The sequence below is a fragment of the Macadamia integrifolia genome, unplaced genomic scaffold, assembly GCF_013358625.1.
Source record: "Macadamia integrifolia cultivar HAES 741 unplaced genomic scaffold, SCU_Mint_v3 scaffold725, whole genome shotgun sequence".
NCBI lineage: Eukaryota > Viridiplantae > Streptophyta > Magnoliopsida > Proteales > Proteaceae > Macadamia > Macadamia integrifolia.
The window spans coordinates 239,135-248,472 of NW_024870526.1; the positions used below are offsets into that span (position 1 = coordinate 239,135).

Consider the following 9,338-nt stretch of genomic DNA (forward strand, 5'->3'; position numbering starts at 1 on the left):
CCATGTTGCCCCACTTCCATGGGTTGACCTCTGAGGATGCATACCTATTTCTAAGGGAACTTGAAGAGGTATGTGTTCTAATTAAGATCCAACAGCTTTCTGATGATGCGGTTAAGCTTAGGTTTATCACTTTTGCATTGAAAGACCAAGCTAAGAAGTGGTTGTATGGGTTACCCACAAATTCCATAACCTTATGGGAACAGTTCACGGTTGTCTTCTTTAAGAAGTTTTTCCCAACTCACAAGACCAATAAGCTTAGAAGTGATATCCTTCAGTTTAGGTAAAAGCCTAGTGAGTCATTTTCCAAACTTAATGGAGAGATTCAAGGATCTACTCCAAGAATGCCCTCAGCATGGCCTAGACCTATGGCATTTATGTCAAATAATTTATGAGGGTATTGATTACCCAACTAAACAAATGATAGAGTCTATGTGCCCTGAGGGATTCACATCCTTTACAGATGAAGGAAAGGCATGGGAATTCTTACTTGACTTAGCTAACAAAACCCGTGAGTGGGAATCAACCCAAGAGAGTGAAAGAACCATAGGAGGAAAAGGATATTTTGTGGATGGGATAGTAGCCAAGGAAGCCCATTTGGATAGCTTAATCATAAGAATTGAGGCTATTGTTCCTAGAGAGCCTTCATCAGTCAATTTGGTTAGGATTTGTGCTTGGTGCCGGTCCCCAGGACATGTCATAGAAGAATGCCCCAATACCTCTGGGGGCACTTCTAATAATAGTGTTAATGCCTTATACCAGAATAATCCATATAGTAACACCGACAATCCAGGATGGAGAAATCACCCAAATTTCTCTTGGAATCAGAGCAACCAAGCAATGCTTTCCAATTTTCATAATCAAGGTCAACCTGGACCCCAAAGGCCTCCCTTTGCACAACAATCTTTTTTTCAAAATACTTTTCCTAGGTCAAATGCAGGACCTCAGGCTAGTTTTTCTAGGGCCCTTTTCCTATCATCTTATCAGCAACCCCCTGGGTTTACCAACACTGGAGAGGTAAGTAGAATAAGTGACTTGGAAAAAAATATGGCCCTCTTCATGATAAGCCATCAAAATCTTACGAGAGAACTCACTCAAGTTGTCTCAATTATGCGTGAGAGGGAGAAAGGAACTTTACCCAATCAACCAGAGCCTAACCCTAGGCATCATCAGCTTGTTAGTTCACAAACATCAACTAATGCACCATTGAATATAGTACAAGATCAGAACTAACAAGGGCTCTCTAACCAATGTAATGTTGTTTATGCCCTTACGAGTGGTAGAGAGTACCTACAGAGCATTCCTAAATCTTCCTAATCTATTACTCATGTTAACTCTCCTTCAGTTGAGGACACAAGTGTGCCTCTTATTTCAGGTTTGTCTGATGAACCTAAAGATTTTTCTGAAACTAAAGATGATTTGGTTGAGGAAACCAAAAATGATTCTTCTTAACAGGGGCAAATCCCTAACAGTCCTTATGTTCATCCTGTCCCATTTCCTAATCGCTCAGTAAACAAAAGGAAGGCTGCTTCCATGGATAAAATTTTAGAAGTCTTCAAAAAGGTAGAAGTAAACATCCCTCTTTTGGATGCCATATCCCAGATCCCCGCTTATGCAAAGGTACTGAAAGATTTGTGTACTCACAAACGTATCACTAGTGTGCCCAAAAAGGCGTTCTTGGCAGGTAACATTAGTTCCATAATTACTCAGCCTATAGCAACCAAGTATAAGGATCCAGGGAGCCCTACCATAGCTTATGTCATAGGCAACACCTACATTGAGCATGCCTTACTTGACCTTGGTGCAAGTGTGAATATTTTACCTTACCATGTGTACAAGCAACTTGGATTGGGAGAATTAAAAGCCACTGGAACTACTCTTCAGTTGGTAGATAGGTCTGTTAAAATTCCTAAAGGGATGGTTGAGGATGTCTTACTTAAGGTGGGGGAATTTATTTTCCCTGTTGATTTCATTGTATTAGATACTATGCCCTTCTCAACCAAGGATGAGATCCTGATAATTCTTGGAAGACCATTCTTGGCTACCAGTAATGCATTAATCAATTACCGGAATGGTTTCCTAAGATTATCTTTTGATAACCAAACTATCGAGTTTAACATGTTTAGGATTGGCAAGCAACCACATATGGAAGAAGAGATCAATATGCTTAAGGATTTTCTGGATTTTTCTGATGATTTAGTTACCAACTTTGATACTGATTCAGAATTCCAAGAGTGTATGGATGAGTTGGATGATGACATTGAAAATTTCTTTTCTGAAGTCTTGAGTCTTCACACACTTGTGGAGCCCTTAGGACCCCTTTCCAATTCCATTCCTAAACCTTCCATAGTCGAGCCCCCTAAGCTAGATCTTAAGGAGTTGCCATCTAATTTGAGGTATGCTTTCCTAGGGCCTGATCAGACTCTTCCTATAATAATTTCTTCAAATTTGACTTCTAGCCAGGAAAATGATACTTAAAGTGTTAAAAGATAATAAGGAAGCCCTAGGTTGGACCATGGCTGATATCAAGGGTATAAGCCCTTCCATTGTGCAACATCATATACATCTTATGCAGGATCCCAAACCATCCACGGAACCCCAAAGAAATGCTAACCCAGTGATGATGGAAGCCATTAAGAAAGAGATCTTAAAGTGCTTGGATCATGGAATAATTTATCCTATTTCAGACAGCCAATGGGAAAGCCCAGTTCATGTATTGCCTAAGAAGTCTGGGGTGACTATAGTTCCCAATGCCAATAATGAACTAATTCCAACTCGTGTCCAATCAGGGTGGAGAGTGTGCATAGACTACAGGAAACTTAATGTGGTAACCTGGAAGGACCACTTCCTATTGCCATTCATTGATCAAATGTTAGAGAGGTTAGCTGGACATGAATACTATTGTTTTCTTGATGGATATTCTGGCTATAACCAAATCCCAATTGCTTTAGCGGACCAACGTAAGACCAATTTTACATGCCCATATAGAACATTTGTTCACAGGCATATGCCCTTTGGGCTTTGCAATGCCCCTACTACGTTCCAACGATGCATGATGAGCATTTTTTTTGACACGGTCGAAAAATTCTTAAAAGTATTTATGGATGACTTTTCAATTCATGGTAATTCATATTCTAAATGTCTTCATCATCTTTCCCTAGTTTTGAAATGTGCATATCTAAGAATTTGGTTTTGAATTGGGAGAAATGCCATTTTATAGTTAAATCTGGTATTGTTTTAGACCATGTAATATCCAAGGACGGAATTAAGGTAGATAGAGCCAAAGTGGATTTAATTGATAATTTACCACCTCCTCAATTTGTTAAGGATGTCCAGTCTTTTCTAGGGTATGCAGGCTTCTATAGAAGGTTTATTAAGAACTTTAGTCAGTTAGCCCGACCTCTCACTTCATTACTTGCCAAATATCAAACTTTTGATTTTTCTAAAGACTGCATAGAATCCTTCAAACAACTTTAGAAGGAGTTGACCAATGCACCCATTGTTCAACCACCTGTTTGGACTGAACCTTTTGAACTGAGGTGTGATGCTTCAGATTTTGCCATAGGAGCAGTTTTGGGTCAAAGGATTAATAAGTTGCCCACTGTCTTTTACTATGCTAGTAGGACCTTAAATGATGCACAACTCAATTATACAACCACTGAAAAAGAATTTTTAGCTGTTGTGTTTGCATTAGAAAAGTTTTGGTCTTACTTAGTTGGTTCACATGTGGTGGTGTATACTGATCATTCTGCTCTCAGATACCTAGTTCAGAAGAAGGATGCCGAATCCCGTCTCATTAGGTGGGTTTTACTTTTGCAAGAGTTTCATTTAGAAATTAGGGATAAGAAAGGAGTTGAAAACCTAGTTGCAGACCATTTATCCCGGCTTTCAAATTCCTTGACTGTCGATTCTCCAGTTAACGAGAACTTTCCAAATGAACAATTATTTGCAATGTCCAGTGAACCATGGTTTGCTGACATTGCCAACTTCTTAGTTTCAAGTGTGACTTTGGATCACTGGTCCACCCAAGATAAGTATAGGTTTCATTCCCAAGTTAAGCACTTTTTCTGGGATGATCCTTATTTGTTTAAGATATGTCCGGATCAGATTATCCGACGATGTGCACCTGATCATGAGCAACATTCTATTCTCTCTTTTTGTCATGATCATGTATGTGGTGGACACTTTGGACCTAAGAAGACTGCCGCAAAGGTTCTCCAATGCAGATTTTATTGGCCCACTCTTTTTAGAGATGCTTTTGATTTTTGCAAGGCTTGTCCCGCCTGCTAGTCTTTTGGCCAAATCAATAAGAGGAACATGATGCCTTCAGCCCTTTTTTAGTAGTTGAGATCTTTGATGTATGGGGCATCGATTTTATGGGACCATTCCCTAATTCCTTTGGAATTTGTACATACTTTTGGCCGTTGATTATGTTTCTAAATGGATAAAGGCCATACCATGTAAATCTAATAACCAGCAAGTGGTGGTCTAGTTTCTCAAAGAGAACATTTTTTTCCGCTTTGGTGCACCACGTGCAATAATTAGTGATCGGGGTATTCATTTTTGTAATCGGCCTTTTGAGGCCTTAATGAAAAAGTATGGGATCACCCATAAGTTATCTACCCCTTATCACCCCCAAACTAGTGGCCAAGTGGAGGTGTCTACTAGGCAGATCGAACAAATCTTGGAGAAAACTGTTAATCCCAACCGTAAGGATTGATCCCTTAGGCTCATTGATGCCTTGTGGGCCCATCGGACTGCATTCAAGATCAACCTTGGCCAGTCTCCCTACTGTTTGGTGTATGGGAAAGCTTGTCACTTACTAGTTGAGTTGGAGCATAAGGCCTTTTGGGACATCAAGAAACTTAACTTTGATTTATCTAATGCGGGAATTCACCGTAGGCTCCAACTATCTGAGTTGGAGGAACTTTGGAGTAATGCCTATGAAAGTTCTAAGATTTACAAGGAAAAGACCAAAGCTTTACATGATAAGCACATTCTACGCAAATCTTTTGCAATTGGTGATAAGGTCTTATTATACAACTCTCGATTCTATCTTTTTCCTGGTAAACTTAGATCCCGATGGGATGGCTCGTTTATTTTCCATAATGTATATCCCCTTGGGGCTGTGGAGATTTTGAATCCAGGAACAGGGGTAATTTTGAAGGTTAATAGTCAGCGTTTGAAACCGTTCATTGAGTTTCCTAATACTAGTAGTGAAGAGGTCATGGATCTCCATGAACATCTTTACACTGATGAATAACTTTTAATCAGGTATGACCCCCTTGCATTGTCTTTGCTTTTAATTCTTTCCATGCATTGAGGACATTGCATGACTTAAGTGTGGGGGAGGGAAACCAATTTTTGTTTTTTTCACTTTGTTTTCTTTGTTTTTCTTTTTATTTTTGAGCTTGCTAAGGATGAAGTCCTACTTTGGCTTTTGGCTAATGATCAGACCATTCGGTTGCTTGATGTATGAAAATAAAAAGTTTTGATTAAGGTACCCATTTTGAACGTCTGTTGAGAAGAAAGAAACAAGCATGTGTCTTGAGATGGGACTTTCTTTTGAAAAATAAGAAACCCCTGTTTTATGGTGATGGACCATATGTAAGTCTGTGGGTTCCTTGTGCTTTTGATTTCGAGTTGAGACCTTCTTTTTAATTTGGCATGGGTTGACAAATGCACAATTTTAACTGAAATGTGAAATGTGGTATAAAGAAGAATAAGAGTTGATTTCCCTTAGAGCTAGACAGGGCATTGCGCCTCAGGAAGCCTGGTGTCTTGATCGAAATTCCTTAGGAGGAAACTTCTGAAGAAATTCTAGCATCACTGTCTTTGTGGGCATATGCAAAAAGCGAAGCTACATAGTAACTTGGGTGTCTGGTGTTTGCTCCACCATGTCATTCAGGCCAAAAGTAATCAAGTAGAATAGAGTTTATTAAGCAAAAAAAAAATGTGCAAATGTATTAATGCTTGGTAACATGTTTGGTCAAAAACACTCCAATGCCCTAGTCATTGGTTCCCTATTTCTTCACAAGTGGTTTTGCTTTAAGATAAGGATGTTTTGGAAGAGACGAGATGAGTTCCAAATTAAGAAATATGCTAGTGCCTGGAATTGATAAAGGGTAATAAAAGTTCAAGCGTGGGGGTCCCTTATAAGAGAAATTATCTTTGCTCCGGATCGGTATGAGTCTTACCTTTAGCCAAGGTTGGAATTTGTTTATTCTGAATTTTGGGTGCATATTCACTACAAACACCCACGAGACACAACTCATCCACTAGGGTAACTTAGGGCTTTAAAGGCTTGTTGCACATGCTAAGTGCAACCGTGATTCCTACGAAAGTGAGTTAGGTTTTTTCTTTATTTATTTATCTTGCTCAAGGACGAGCAAAAGTCAAGTATGGGGGAATTTGATAAACACAATAATGTGTGAAATCTTAGGGATATAAGTGTATATTTTTCCCCCCTTTAGATAGTACTACTTTTATTTTTCTTGTTTTTTTGAGTTTCCAAGTTTGCAAGAGAAAGTGCTTAAAGTGAGTCAAGAACCAGTCCAAAGGTGGGACCCACTCATTGGTACCACATCCTCTCTCCTACAAAATCCTGAAGATTATTCTTTCTCCTTGCCACCTTACAAGATCTTGAAGTTGCTATACAGAGATTCCTTTCTGATTTAATCAAGATTGCAAGATATTAGTTAATTTGGCAAGGAAGGAATAGAATTTGTTAATTTTGGAAACGGATTCTCTCCTTCCTCACACAATATCTCAGAGAATGAGGATTTTTACCAAGATTTTATTTCATTTTATTTTATTTTATTTCTTTTCTAAAGAAGACTTGTAGAAGGAAGGAGGCAAGACAAAAGCCCTATAAAGCCCCTTCCTCCCCCCTCCTAATTATTACTCCCCTTAGTTCATTTTCTAGTTTATGCTTAGTTTTCTTCTCTCTCTCCCTCTCTCACTCTTTAGTTTTAGTTCTTCTCTATTTTTGCTTTAATCACTTTTGTAATAGTTTTTTATGTCAATTAATGCAAGCACTCTTTTATTCTTATTCAGCCTTTTATGTTTATGATTTATGCAATTGAGTTTTAATTTTTTAAGTTATAGTTCTAAGCTTAGATATAGGAAACAAGATCACGAGCCGTGGAGCAATTTTTTTTTTCAAGATTTTTTTTCTCTAGTACTAGAAATTTTAGATTTGGTTTATTCCAAATCTGGTTTTTAGTACTGGTAGTATCTCAAATCGATCAACTTTTCAGTTCAAGGGTTGAAGTTCAAGTAAATAGACTCCTTCAGTAGTCTTCTCTCCCCCCTCTCATTCCCTTTTCTGACTACCCTTTCTTTCTTAATTTAGGATTTTTATTTTCAATCATTCCATTATTGCTATCCCTTTCCCCCAAGGTTTATGGCTAGTGTATGTGTTGGCTTTGCCCCCTCCTAGCCATAGAACCATCAATTTATTGCTTTTATTTTAATTTTCTCCCTTTCCCTAAAACCAAGTAGAGTAACCCTTGTAAGAGTGACTCTTTGGTCAAGTAGGGAAGCTCATATTATGATGCATCCATCGGGCTAAGTAGAGAAACATACTTGTGAGTCTCTCTCTAGCTTTATCCCCTTTCTTTTACTTTAATTTTATTTCAGCATTTTTTTCTTTATTGTTTTATTTTAATTGTGTGGGTTGTTTATTTTTAGTTATTTATTTATTTAATTTTAATTGCGTGGCTTGTGTCTTTAAATTCTTAGATGACGAATGGTTAGGATGTTATTTTAGATACATATGTTTAGGACGGTAATTAGAATTAGATCACAACCATTAATCGGTTCACTTTCGCATTATTAAAAGAAATAAGAAAATAAAGTGACTGCTCTCCCTGAGTTCGACCCGTAGCTACACTGATCCGTACACTTGCGGTTACATTGTTTAAAATCTCAAACATGTTTTTGGCGTCGTTGCCGAAAAGACAATTCCATGTTATTTTTCACTTTCTTTTGGTAAATCGGAGTGCTTTGTTTGCTTTTTTTTATATTTTTCCTTTTCTTTTATTGAATTCCTGAGAAGAACAACTTGCAATAATAGTTGTATCAGTGGAGGTTGCCATGCCTCACAGTATGATAAAGATAGGTTTCGCCCTGTAGCAGTACCTCAGGAATTGACCTGAGCAACCCCGGATCCCTGCCGGTAAGCTCCCAAAAAGCAAAAATAATAATAATAATAATAATAAAAAATCAAAAAATCATCAAAAAAAAAAGTTTTGCTATCCATGCTTTTGTGCTTGTCTTACTTTAGTTGTGGGTAGTTTTCTTTTGCATGAGTGTTAAGTGGATACGTAATACTAAGAATCGGTTAGAAAGAAGAGATCCAACAAGTAGTGACTCTATACGTTTGCTCTCTCTAAAACCCTTCAATATGGGAGATCAACAGCAAAACCCTTCACCTAAATCTCTGAAAGATAGGTTCTACCCAGCTAGAACAGCCCAAGCTTCCTGCATAGTTCTACCACAAGCCCAGGGCAATAATTTTGAACTCAAATCTCAATACATCACCATGTTGCCCCACTTCCATGGATTGACCTCTGAGGATGCATACCTATTTCTAAGGGAATTTGAAAAGGTATGTGTTCTAATTAAGATCTAACAACTTTCTGATTATGTTGTTAAGCTTAGGTTTATCACTTTTGCATTGAAAGACTAAGCTAAGATGTGGTTGTATGGGTTACCCACAAATTTCATAACCTCATGGGAACAGTTCACAGTTGTCTTCCTTAAGAAGTTTTTCCCAACTCATAAGACCAATAAGCTTAGAAGTGATATCCTTCAGTTTAGCCAAAAGCCTAGTGAGTCATTTTCCAAACTTATGAAGAGATTCAAGGATCTACTCCAAGAATGCCCTCACCATGGCCTAAACCTAAGGCATTTATGTCAAATAATTTATGAGGGTATTGATTACCCAACTAAACAAATGATAGAGTCTATGTGCCCTGAGGGATTCACATCCTTTACAGATGAAGGAAAGACATGGGAATTCTTACTTGACTTAGCTGACAAAACCCGTGAGTGGGAATCAACCCAAGAGAGTGAAAGAACCATAGGAGGAAAAAGATATTTTGTGGATGGGATAATAGCCAAGGAAGCCTATTTGGATAGCCTAATCAAGAGGATTGAGGCTATTGTTCCTAGAGAGTCATCATCAGTCAATTTGGTTAAGATTTGTGCTTAGTGCCAGTCCCTTGGACATGTCATAGAAAAATGCCCCAACACCTCTGGGAGCACTTCTAATGATAGTGTTAATGCCTTATACCAGAACAATCCATATAGTAACACCTATAATCCAGGATGGAGAA

At 38.2% G+C, this 9,338-nt stretch overlaps 2 non-coding genes across 2 annotated transcripts; both read right to left on the reverse strand.

Moving 5' to 3' along the window:
- Window positions 1-251: 251 nt before the first annotated feature.
- On the reverse strand, window positions 252-359 carry LOC122069829. The gene has a single exon (XR_006137550.1). It is a non-coding gene; the product is annotated as a small nucleolar RNA R71 (small nucleolar RNA).
- An 8,432-nt stretch (window positions 360-8,791) lies between these two features.
- LOC122069837 lies at window positions 8,792-8,898 on the reverse strand. Its single transcript, XR_006137557.1, has one exon. It is a non-coding gene; the product is annotated as a small nucleolar RNA R71 (small nucleolar RNA).
- Window positions 8,899-9,338: the final 440 nt, after the last annotated feature.